General features: G+C 40.7%; 1 non-coding gene across 1 annotated transcript; it reads left to right on the top strand.

Annotated features, from left to right (window-relative positions):
* The first annotated feature begins 12,808 nt into the window (after positions 1-12,808).
* Positions 12,809-12,917, top strand: LOC141638566 (small nucleolar RNA R71). The gene has a single exon (XR_012542114.1). It is a non-coding gene; the product is annotated as a small nucleolar RNA R71 (small nucleolar RNA).
* Positions 12,918-13,607: the final 690 nt, after the last annotated feature.

Genomic DNA, 13,607 nt, shown 5'->3' with positions numbered 1-13,607 from the left:
TCGAAAATCAGGGGAAAAGGATAGCAAAATGCAATTAAAGAACAAATTTGACAAGAAATCAACCCCAAATCGATTTTCCCCAAATCGATTTTTTTTCGATACATGGTGACATTGCTCGAAATTTGGGCATAAATTCAGCGAGAATCGAATTTAAAGGACGGAAATAGGATTAGAGACATAACTTTGATGAGAAATCGGGAATTTGAGCAGGAAAAATCGAAGTAAAAGGGGTAGATTAGTAGGGAAAATCGCGAAAAAAGGGGAAGAACAAGGGGTTTTCTATTTTTTTGATTAGATGAGAATGAAAGAATGAATGAAGTAAGAAATAGAACTCCCCTATTAACTTGCATTCTGGTTTCGCGCGGTGGTCGATCGACCAGTCTTCCCATTTAACAGCTTCTGACCATTCCTCTTCAGTCGATCGACTGATGCACATGGTCGATCGACTGCATGTGCTGGCAATTAAACTCATTTACGTCAAAAATTTATTTTTCCACTTCAATTTCCCGTCTTTCTCTCATAAACATTCAGTAAATCACCCTACGCACTTTGCATAAAATAATCACCTGCAAAAATTCTCAAAGGCGCACGTCTATTTATAAAAGTTATTGCTAATTAAAATGAAATAACTAAAGCTCCTAATGCAAATTAAATGAAATAAAACTATAAAGTTCCTAATTACAAAAAATTACAAGCCGGGTTGGCTCCCGGTTAGCGCTGGTTTAAGAGGTCCCGCACGACCTTCTTACCTCAATTTGCAGCTTCTAAAATTGGGTCAAAGTACAAGATTTCACCGACCTGCCCAACAAATTAAATCACACCGTGATAGTGTTTCACGTATTGACCGTTCACTTTGAATCGGTCTCCAGATGAGGTCTCCAATTCAACTGATCCGAATTTTATAACTGCTGTGACCGTATAAGGGCCAGTCCACCTGGATTTCAGCTTACCAGGAAATAAATGGATACGAGCGTTAAAAAGAAGTACCTTATCGCCAATATGGAACTCGCGCTTAATAATTCTCTTGTCGTACCAGCGCTTCGTTTTCTCTTTATAGATCCTAGCATTATCATAGGCCAGCAGCCTAAATTCCTCCAGCTCATTTAGCTGTGTCATACGTTTCTCACGAGAGAGGTTAGGATCCAAATTCAAATCACATATAGCCCACCAAGACTTACGCTCCAACTCAACAGGTAAATGACATGTCTTACCATAAATCAATCGGAATGGTGACATCCCAATCGGTGTTTTAAACGCGGTCCTATAAGCCCATAAGACATCATCTAACTTAAGACTCCAATCTTTCCGTGATTTAGAAACAACTTTAGCTAAAACTTCTTTCAATTCTCGATTAGAAATCTCAACCTGACCACTGGTTTGGGGATGATACCCCAAACCTCTACGATGTTGGACACCGAATTTAGTCAATAAAGCACTAAGTTGTTTCTCTTTAAACTGCATTCCACCATCGCTAATGACAACCCTAGGGACACCAAAACGAGGGAAAATAATCTTTTTAAATAGCTTAATCGCGGCTTTTGCATCGCAATGGGGAGTAGCGATAACTTCTACCCATTGGACACATAATCTACAGCCACGAGGATATAATTATTACTTTGACTGCTCGGAAAAGGTCCTTGATAATCAATGCCCCGGACATCAATCTCAACCTCTAGAATGCCTACCTGTGGCATCTCATGTCTCTTTGAAATATTCCCCGATCTTTGACAAGCATCGCACTCAGCAACATAATTGCGACTATCTGCATGCAAAGTTGGCCAATAGAAACCAGATTGGAGTACCTTAGCCACAGTCCAGGACGGACCATGGTGACCACCATAAGCAGAAGAGTGGCAAGCTTCTAGGATATCCTTCACCTCCCATTGAGGCACACATCTCCGGATAAGACCGTCTGCGCATTCCTTGAAAACATAAGGATCATCCCAAAAGTATTGTCTAGCATCATAAGCGAACCGCTTATTCTCACGCCATGAAAGCTCGGGTGGTATCTTACCCGTCACAAAGAAAATTAGCGTAATCAAGAAACCACGGAGGTGGATAAGACCCCGAATTAGTAATAGCTAACGACTCTCATCGGAAAAGAATCATTAATGGGTAACGAATCCTCCCTTTCTCACACCGCAGACGAGATAAATGGTCAGCCACCACATTCTCTGCACCTTTCTTGTTTTTGATCTCCAAATCAAACTCCTGCAAAAGGAGTATCCACCTCAAAAGCCTCGGCCGCATCCTTCTTAAGAAAGAGAGTCTTCGATCTTTGCATGGTCAAGTATAAACAACAACCTTAGAACCTAACAAATAAGACCGAAATTTATCTAAGGCAAAAACTACAGCTAGAAACTCCTTCTCAGTGGTGTAATAATTGACTTGAGCCTCATCCAGAGTTCGGCTCGCATAATATATGGCATTCAAAACTTTATTTTTCCGCTGTCCCAAAACTGCACCAATCGCATAATCGCTGGCATCACACATAATCTCGAATGGGAGGTCCCAATCAAAGCGCCAATGATTGGCGCAGAAACTAGAGCCTCCTTTAACTGTTAAAAGCTAAAAGCCACTCATCAAGAAACTCAAAGACAGCATCCTTAAGGAGCAATTGTGTAAGTGGTTTAGCAATTTTTGAAAAATCTTTAATGAAACGCCGATAAAAACCAGCGTGACCAAGGAAACTCCTCACTCCTTTAACATTACGGGAGGAGGCAATTGCTCAATCACCTACACTTTTGCCTTATCAACATGTATACCCTTATCAGAAATCAGATGCCCTAACACAACTCCTTCATTGACCATGAACTGACATTTTTCCCAGTTTAAAACAAGATTAACATCAATACAATGCTGCATGACTTTATCAAGATTAGCTAAACAACGATCAAAATCATTACCATAAACTGAGAAATCATCCATAAATACCTCCATAATGTTCTCTATATAATCAGAAAAAATCCCCATCATGCACCTCTGAAAGGTAGCTAGGGCGTTACACAATCCGAAAGGCATTCTACGGTATGCAAAAACACCCTGTGGACAGGTAAAAGTGGTCTTACTCTGATCATTCGGATGAATAGGGATCTGAAAGAACCCTGAATATCCGTCTAGAAAACAGAAAAATTTGTTAGAAGCAAGTCTTTCAGTCATTTGGTCAACAAAAGGGAGGGGGAAGTTGTAATACTCCGTATTTATAAGTCTTGGGGTACTCTATCGAGTAGGCCTTACTCTGTCGAGTAAGGGTAAGTTGCGTTTTAGAAAAGTTTCTGACCTGTTGGGTACTCGATCGAGTAGCTGGGGTACTCGATCGAGTAGGGGGGGTACTCGATCGAGTAGCCTTGGGTACTCGATCGAGTAGCCAGTTTTACGGGGAGTTTTCTCGGGTTTTGTTAATTATGCGGATTAGGTATATAAGTTTCGTCGACATTGTTTTAAAACACTTTTGCAAACCTAAATCATTGTTTAAGAGAGAAAGCAAGCAAGTTCTTCATTCTAATCGCATAATTAGCAATCCCCGGAGTTTGGAAGGTCAGTTCTTGGCATGGATTATACCGTTGAGTTCCTTGCGTCAAGGGTAAGATCCATGTACCTTTTTTATTGTTTTTCCTCCGTTTTGGTTAAACCCTAATTTTGGGATTGGGGGTTTTTATGATTTGTTAAGGTTAGATTGTGATTATGTGATTATGTGATAGGAGAAGGATTTGTAAAGGAGAGGTTTTGAGACAGCTGCTAGATCGTCTGATGATTGTGTTGCTTTCCAGGTAGGATTTCCTACTCAGTATTAGTCCCATAATGGGATGATTGTTGATGTGTTGAGATTGATTGTTTGATATAGTAATTGTATTGTGACGGCTGTGATTGTGATTGTACACTGTTGATAGATTCAGACGGTTGTTGATATTGTGAATGTGATTGTGATTGTGATCGTTGTCTATGGTTCGCGAGGCGGGGCCTCGGCTGAGTGAGGTCACTTGCGGGAGTGGCTTCACGCCCTAGTTTCGCCTTCTGTGGAACCCGCCACAGAAGGGATGTGCACATTAATGGACAGGGTTATCGCTCACTATGTGGAGCGGGGATTTGGTGGGTACGGCTGCGGTCCCCCACTGGCAGGGCTGGTCCAGTGGACAGTCAGTGATGGAGATGATCGGAATTGGTTGGCTGTGTGTGTGTGTGTGACAGTTAAGCTGTCTGTTTATCTTACTGTTGGATTATATGAATTGTGTGATTAGTACTGACCCCGTTTAAATGTTTTAAAAACTGTGGTGATCCATTCGGGGGTGGTGAGCAGTTATTGAGCAGGTATGAGACGATGCGTATGGGATAGCTGGGATGAGTCACCACGTTGCAGTTTAGAAGTCTTCCGCTGTGTCTGACGCTTTATAGTATTTTGATAGTAGCTAGTTTTGAGAACTTGTAATTCCAGTTTATCGGTTTTTGTTTTGATCATGTAATCACCTAAACTATTTACTTTTAAAGTTGTTTCGTTATTGTCTTATGAATATCATGCCTCGGGTAACCGAGATGGTGGCATCCTTATACCTGAGTGGTCCTGGTAAGGCACTTGGAGTATGGGGGTGTTACAAATGGTATCAGAGCGACGATCCTGAAACCTGTAACCAATAAATCTAATGAATATAGGGAGTCAATTAAAATGAACCCGGGGTAAAAGTTGTAGGAGCTAATGCAAAGGCTTGGGAGACGTCCTAAAGTCGCGAACTCGCCCTACAATTTTGAACCGGTCACCATGGGATATGAGTCGGGATCGCTATGTGTTTACTAATGTTCTATTGCGTGTGTTGGATGGATGAGTGTTATATAGTTGAATGGATGTGTGGTGGAAAAGATGAAGGTAATTTTTATGATAACATGAATTGTGATGGGAATTACTACTAGTTACTATTGTATATATGCATATGATTGCGTGCATATGATTGGATGAATAAATTGTATGAATACGGGTATGAATGTGATCTATGATTTGGTTTGAAAAGATGAGGTAAGGAATTGCATGAGAATATGAAATTCGTGTGGAGAACATGTTTATGTGATGAAGTGGATTTGTAATGTTGTTGTATTAGCAACATGGAAATAGGATTTGTAGGGTATGGGTGTGGTTTGTGTTATGAAAAGTTATGAAAATTTAAAACATGCGGGTAATACATGATTGAAAGTTGAATGTTATATGAGCATGATAGATGGTAATGTTTGGGCTTTTGGTAAGTAGTAACATGAAGAATAGAGGTTCAACGATATGTGTTTTGTATAACGAATTGGATGAAAAGCATGATGGTTGTTTATAACGTGGCACTTGATAACACGAAGTAGATTATTTTGTTGATGGTATGAGGAGTCGCGCAGATTTGAATGCGTAGTTGTAATCATAATGTTGAAATAATAATGAATGCATAGTACGTTGGGGTATGTGAGATAACATGCGGGTAGTATTCACGAGTCTGCATGACTCGATCGAGTGGGTTTGATTCGATCGAGTGGGTATTTGTCGTTATTTTGACCAGAATCGTGTTTTGGGCACTCGATCGAGTACCTCGGGCACTCGATCGAGTATGGGGTCACTCGATCGAGTAGCCTGGCTACTCGGTCGAGTATGTCAGAAATCAGAAGGTCTGTTTGGGTTCTGGAGTCGGGGCACTCGATCGAGCATGTTGGGAACTCGATCGAGTAGCCTCAACTCGATCGAGTAGGTTCTGGTACTCGATCGAGTGGGGTCTGTGCAGGTCATATGCGTGTTTCGGGTCATATGTTCATCTTTTGACATTCGTTGCATATTATGTTTAATCCAAAGGTGTTGTATTACTTCTTTATGCATTGTTTTACGTATGTGTTGGTCCTGAAGCGTAAGTTACCCAATATTATGATGTAAAGAGTGGCACTTATGATGAATATGAGTTCGGTGGGGAGGACATGGGTTATATGTGATTATGAAAGATGGTGGAAAAAGGAAAGGAAGATTGGTATAGTTTATTGAGGCATGGCGCACGTTTTGCGAGACGGGATGAGTTATATGATTGTGTGTTGAGTAATGTAAAAGTAAGTGAATATGGGCAAGGGATGATGTGAGTATAATGAACGTGAGAATAAAAAGATTGAAAGTAAGGATGTGGATAGTGACAGCTTGAGATGTGTAAAGAATTATGGAGGAAATCGTTAGGAGTCGTGTGGGTTATGGATATATGTTATCTGTAGACAGTGAGTGAGTTTGGGAGGTTTGGTTTATTAAAAGATGAAACTACTGTGTGATTTCCTTGGGTAATTAACGGTATTAAATGAATTCTGATTTCTAGAGATGTAAAAAGGGAGATGCAATTGTTTGAACATTAAACGTTGATTCTATGAATGGATTAGTGGCAATGGTGATTGATGGCATTATAAGAGAATATTTATGGTAAGAAATAGTGAGATGATATCGATATGAAATAATGAGATGTGAGTTTTGGAGCAGTGAGGAAGTAACCGGAACACTAAAGAGTTAGGTAGAAGTGATAAGGAGTTGAATGGTTAATTGATTTTGTCGAGTGTACAAGGAAAGAATGAGGGGAGTAAAACTAGGAAAATGTGACCGGAGTTATGTGATATAGAGGTAAGGAGTCGTCGAGATGTGTGCTATCAATCATGAGAATGTTAGTTAATGGTTATAGAGGAGTTTCGGGGCAACATGATTAGTCTTGAGTTTTGAGGAATTCAGGAAAGTAAGAAGTTGGTAGAATATCTGCATGATATGCTATTTTGGTGGAGATTTAGATGATGATACAGTTAAGAATAGTATTGGGGAGAATGTTGAAGTAATTTTGTTGATGGTTTGATGTTCGTATTTGGGATCTTAACCATAGATAGGAAAGAAATCGTGATATTTAGAGATGAGTGTAAGAGGTTTGATGTCCGGACAGTGGTAGTGTTATGGTTTGTGACTAGTGGTTAAGGGTGATGGTATATTAGAAAGGTAACAATTCTAAAGAGGTTGATTTTACAGAGACCAGATTGATAAGTATGGTTGTGAGGAAGTATAAGACATAGTCTTGGGAGGCGGTTTCTCATAATGAGTGTTAGCTGTATGGTTATGCATAGCAGAAGGTGCTGGGTATGCAAATGGAAGAGTGTGATAAGGGGCATGCGAGTTAAGCTCGGGTGACAGGTAACCTTTGTTGAGTGGTAACTTACGTGATCAGGATTGACTAGTTGGATGTGATTATGGGTCTAAGATGTATATAAATGTTTGTGTGAGGTTCTGACCTCACAAGAAGTGGTATGGTGTGATAATTATAAAGTTGTTATATGATTGTTTTGTAATTTATGTTGGGTACGGTATACTAATTGAATGATATCCAAAAAGGTAATAATTTGATTAATTTGACATGGCTAGTTATAATTTTGTGTGTATTAATAACACATGTGTATTCCGTGAAATGGTAGAGATGATGCTCATGAGGTGCTTATCCATTTATTCATATAATATGTTGCGTTGTGATTGAGTAAAGTGGATTTGAGTAAGTTTTTCTTGTTTGAGAAGTTATTCTGAGTCAGTATTTATGGGAATTGTATGCAGTTGTGATGACTATCGATGTGGTTGTGGTGCCTCAGGTGGTGATCCGGGCACGATATTTGGTGTTGTGATGCGGGTATTTTCGCACTGCGGTGTGGCTGTTGGTGGCGGTATTGTGATGCCGTCACCTGTTGTGGTGGAGTAGGCAGGATGATTATGATTCGAGTTTCGAAAGTATATACCAGTTATACATAAATTGTTGTTTTGTTTGTTGTTGTTGCCTATGAGTTTCAGTTTGGACAGATAGACTGTTGTTTTGTTTGCGGATGTTTCTTACAAGTTTCAGTTTGAGAAGGAGGGTAGAGTTTAATATAAAGAGAGTTGTATATGTTTTCGTTGTTGTCATGGTATAGAAATGTTCTGTTGATGGGACACAGTTGTCGGGAGTTAGTTGTTACGACTTTTGATCTTGTTCTAGATAAGGCTTTAGTGGACATAGTAATGGCAAGTGATTCGTAAAGCATATGTGGTAATGACCTGAAAGATGCAGGTGGTTTATAATCCTTTGTTGAGACAGTGAGTGTAGGGTGTTGGAGGAATTAGTGTCATATTAAGTTATGTATGAGTTTTGCGGTAATGAAGGAAAGAACTTGAGGATCTAGTGTGAGTATACGTAACGAGTGTGGATCGTGAGTTAGTATGGGGATGGTGCTTTACATAGAGAGGTATGTTGTTTTGCAGTAATAATGCAGAGTTAGTATGGTGTTTTTGCTACGTGTTTTATGGTATAGGTTAGGTGGTGTGCCGAATGAGTTGAGGTATGAGGAATGTTTAAGTAAGAGAGCCTTGGATATATGCATGGCGAGTGTTTAGATTATAAGTGGTTGTCTTTGACATGTGGTGGTGATGAGGATGATGAGATGATTTAACTAAGGATTTAGTATTAGTGAGTTACGAGGACGTAACATTTGTCTTAAGAGGAGTAGGATGCGATAAAAATGAGTTTCATGGTTGTGCATGTTGTAAAATAATTGGAACTAGAGTGTTAGCATAGCGTAAAGGAGGGATTTGTTTTGTGGTTGATGTTGTTAAAAAGGCCATGGCCGTGCTTGTAGTAGTGTGATGCTTCGGAGTGTGAGAATATTTTATATAGTGTTGGCAGTTGGAGGATGATGTTATGAGTCTGAGTAAACTTCGAGGACGAAGTTCCTTTTAAGGGTGGTAGAATGTAACATTCCGTTTGATGTCTATGAGTGTCTTGGTATTGGATTTGATAGTTGATGATATTATGGAGCTAGCAGCATTAGAGGATGGTAGTTGATTATGTATGGAGTTGGTGTCGTGAGAGATATATATGTGGTAGATACGATATAGTGAGCCATGTTGTGGAGGTAGGAATAGTTAGTGGAGTTGGTGTTACGAGTTCATGTTTGGGTTGGAGTTTCGTTTTGAGTTCTTAGTCACGCTGTTGTGTCTTGATCGAGTTAGTATGTTTGTTTTTAGGGTATGGGTTGAACTTCGGGGACGAAGTTCCTTTTAAGGAGGGAAGACTGTAATACTCCGTATTTATAAGTCTTGGGGTACTCTATCGAGTAGGCCTTACTCTGTCGAGTAAGGGTAAGTTGCGTTTTAGAAAAGTTTCGACTGTTGGGTACTCGATCGAGTAGTCAGGGTACTCGATCGAGTAGGGGGGGTACTCGATCGAGTAGCCTTGGGTACTCGATCGAGTAGCCAGTTTTACGGGGAGTTTTCTCGGGTTTTGTTAATTATGCGGATTAGGTATATAAGTTTCGTCGACATTGTTTTAAAACACTTTTGCAAACCTAAATCATTGTTTAAGAGAGAAAGCAAGCAAGTTCTTCATTCTAATCGCATAATTAGCAATCCCCGGAGTTTGGAAGGTCAGTTCTTGGCATGGATTATACCGTTGAGTTCCTTGCGTCAAGGGTAAGATCCATGTACCCTTTTTATTGTTTTTCCTCCGTTTTGGTTAAACCCTAATTTTGGGATTGGGGGTTTTTATGATTTGTTAAGGTTAGATTGTGATTATGTGATTATGTGATAGGAGAAGGATTTGTAAAGGAGAGGTTTTGAGACAGCTGCTAGATCGTCTGATGATTGTGTTGCTTTCCAGGTAGGATTTCCTACTCAGTATTAGTCCCATAATGGGATGATTGTTAATGTGTTGAGATTGATTGTTTGATATAGTAATTGTATTGTGACGGCTGTGATTGTGATTGTACACTGTTGATAGATTCAGACGGTTGTTGATATTGTGAATGTGATTGTGATTGTGATCGTTGTCTATGGTTCGCGAGGCGGGGCCTCGGCTGAGTGAGGTCACTTGCGGGAGTGGCTTCACGCCCTAGTTTCGCCTTCATGGGAACCCGCTACGAAGGGATGTGCACATTAATGGACGGGGTTATCGCTCACTATGTGGAGCGGGGATTTGGTGGGTACGGCTGCGGTCCCCCATCGGCGTGGCTGGTCCAAGGGACGTCGATGATGGAGATGATCGGAATTGGTTGGCTGTGTGTGTGTGTGTGACAGTTAAGCTGTCTGTTTATCTTACTGTTGGATTATATGAATTGTGTGATTAGTACTGACCCCGTTTAAATGTTTTAAAAACTGTGGTGATCCATTCGGGGGTGGTGAGCAGTTATTGAGCAGGTATGAGACGATGCGTATGGGATAGCTGGGATGAGTCACCACGTTGCAGTTTAGAAGTCTTCCGCTGTGTCTGACGCTTTATAGTATTTTGATAGTAGCTAGTTTTGAGAACTTGTAATTCCAGTTTATCGGTTTTGGTTTTGATCATGTAATCACCTAAACTATTTACTTTTAAAGTTGTTTCGTTATTGTCTTATGAATATCATGCCTCGGGTAACCGAGATGGTGGCATCCTTATACCTGAGTGGTCCTGGTAAGGCACTTGGAGTATGGGGGTGTTACAGAAGTGGTCTTTCTTGGTGGCGGCATTCAACTGTCTATAAGCAATGCACATCCGCCACCCTGTCACAACTCGCGTTGGTATTAATTCATTTTTTTCATTTTTAACCACGGTAGTCCCTCCTTTCTTCGGAACTACTTGAACTGGGCTAACCCACTTGGAGTTGCCAACTGTATAAATAATACCTGCATCGAGTAGTTTCATCACCTCGACCATAACGACTTCCTGCATCTTCGGGTTCAACTTGCGTTGACCCTGTCTGTAAGGCTTGTGGCCTTCCTCCAACTCTATCTTGTGCATACAAATATCAGGGCTGATGCCCTTAATATCATCCAAAGAGTAACCTAAAGCCTTCCTGTTTTTCTTAAGCACACACATCAAAGCAGAAAGCTGGTCATCATTAAGCTTAACACTAACAATAGCTGGGTACTGCTCCGTATCATCTAGAAAAACATACTTAAGATTAGGAGGAAGTGGCTTACGCTCTGCCACCTTTACCTCTACAGCATAGGCAGAATCAGCTTCAATGGTATAGCAAGTGTTTACCAAATTTTCGTTTGCCAGGCTTATGAGCAACTCATCTTCTTCCTCTGTGAGCTCGTAGATTTCCATTGAGGCTACCAAAACATCTAGCTCCTCAGCATTCACCGCTGTATTATCTGCACACTCATCTAAACGGGTTAGATCAGCTAAGGGATGGCTAAGGATTCCCTCCAACTACAATTAACAACCATGTCAACAATATCAATGGAATAACACGTATCATCATCAGCAGGTTCAGTCGCCTTACGAGCAAGACTGAACTCAATGGTGTCATCCCCTACCTCTAAGGTTATGATTTCGCGTTTGACATCTATTACAGCCCTTGCTGTATGTAAAAATGGTCTACCTAGAATGATAGGTATCTGACTGTCCTCTGCAATGTCCAAAACAACAAAATTGACGGGAATAAAAAACTTACCCACTCGAACAGGTACATCCTCTAAGACTCCTAAAGGTCTCTGAGTCGATCTATTTGCCATCTGAAGGGTAATATCGGTCACCTTAAGTCTACCAATATTTAGGTTTTCACAAACAGAATATGGCATGACACTGACACTGGCCCCTAAATCACAAAGGGCCTTTCCAATTTCGTGGTTACCTATAGTGCAGGGAATTGAAAAGCTACCCGGGTCCTTTAATTTAGGTGGTATGTTAATTTGCGAAAGAGCATTACATTCATCCACAAAAGCAACAGTACCATCATCATTAAAATTTCTCTTACGATTCAAAATGTCTTTCATAAATTTAGCGTAAGAGGGTACCTGGGTAATTAGATCAGTGAAAGGAATGGTTACCTCAAGATTCTTGACCATCTCCAAAAACTTGCCAAACATGCGCTCCAGCTTAGTATTCTTTAAACGCTCCGGATACGGGACTGCAACACTGGCCGTAGGATCAGCAACCTTCGGCTTCCGTAAATTTAAAACCTCCGTCAAATCATCAATAAGTATAGAATCATGCAAATTAATTGACGGATTTGCGTTCTGCGCTGGAGACCCATTCGATCGACCATTGGGCTCGGTCGATCGACCAATTACACTGGGTTTGAACAGTTTCTGGTCAGAAACTCCTTCGTCAGGAACTTCAGTCGATCGACCATTGGGCTTAGTCGATCAACCACATGCGCTGGGTTCAATTAGTTTCTGGTCAGAAACTTTTTCATCAGAGATTCCGGTCGATCGACTGCTGTTGTTGGTCGATCGATCATTGGTATCTTGGGAAAAAGCTCGTTCTCGCACTTTAAAATTAAATTTGTCTTTTCATCATTTCCCGAGTCTTCTCTTGGCTTATCGGGACCATCATAAGAAAGGCCACTTCGGAGATTAATGGCATTAATGGTTTCAATTGGCCCCTCACATTTGCTTGAAGAATTGGCGACTTGGTTAGCCGCTAAATTCTCTAACTGCTTCACAAAATTCTTTGCAGATTCAATCCGATCTTCTTCTATTTTCGTGACTTGAACCAAAAGAGCTCGGACTATTTCTCTCAATTCCGCGGTCTCATCTGAGTTATGAACATGAATTTCAATTTCTCTCTCGGAAACCTTAGAAGTCTCGAGCTTTTCAAGCCGGGCTGTGATAGAAGCTATGAGTGTCGCAACGACATTCATTTCATCACTTTGCTTTCGCGAGTTTCCACGCGAACTCCCAAACTCAGCTTAATGGACTGCCATTATCTCCTCAATAGTGTTCCAACCTTTATTCTGACCAGTATTATTTTGGAACCTACCATTCGCAGCTGCATCCAGGATAACCTTGTAGTCATCATATAAAGAATTGTAGAATAAGTTGCAAAGGTACCACTGCTGGAAACCGTGGTGAGGGACAGACCGAACCAAACTCTTGAAACGTCCCCATGCTTCACAAAATTCCTCATCAGATCCTTGCTGGAAATTTATAATTTTGCTTCTCAAGGCATCAGTCTTTGCGAGTGGGAAGTATTTTTTGTAGAAAGCTAATGCTAGAGATGTCCAATCTGTGACTCCAGCTGCTACCCTATCAAGGTAGCGGTACCAATCTTGCGCAGAATCCTTCAAGGAGTATAAGAACATCATCCCCTTTACTTCATCTTGGGTCACCCCAGCCGCAGCAGGTATGGAAAATGCAGAGTCCGTGAAAATTTCCATATGCTTCAAAGGATCCTCGTCCGTGACCAATGAAACCGATTTCGCTCCACTAAATCGATATAGGAGGAACGGAATTCGAAATGACCATGAGTGGGGGTGGGTAATTCGTATCCCTTTGGAACATGCTGCACTTGTGGCTGAAGATTATCATATATTGTAGTCATGATCGCGAAACGGAGAGTACTCAAGCCTTCCTCTCAAAAATCTGTCTTCTAACTGTGCAAAAGCAAAAATAGAAGCAAGAGTAAGCAACGGCCTCAAGGAACCAAAGTTCCTTGAGACAAGAGAAATAAACTAAAAATAAAGCAAACAGAATTATACCGTCTCCCCGACAACGGCGCCAAAATTTCATACCGTCGTTTTGTATCAAAATTAAATTTATAAATCCGAACTAAAACTATAGCTAGTGATAGTAAGGGTCGAACCACAGAGAGACATGATCAATTCTATTTGCTATTTTTAATCTACTGAAGTAACAATTA

This window comes from Silene latifolia, unplaced genomic scaffold (genome assembly GCF_048544455.1).
Source record: "Silene latifolia isolate original U9 population unplaced genomic scaffold, ASM4854445v1 scaffold_20.1, whole genome shotgun sequence".
Classification (NCBI taxonomy): domain Eukaryota; kingdom Viridiplantae; phylum Streptophyta; class Magnoliopsida; order Caryophyllales; family Caryophyllaceae; genus Silene; species Silene latifolia.
Note: the sequence above shows the minus strand (reverse complement) of the source record. Positions and strands in the feature narration are given on the sequence as shown.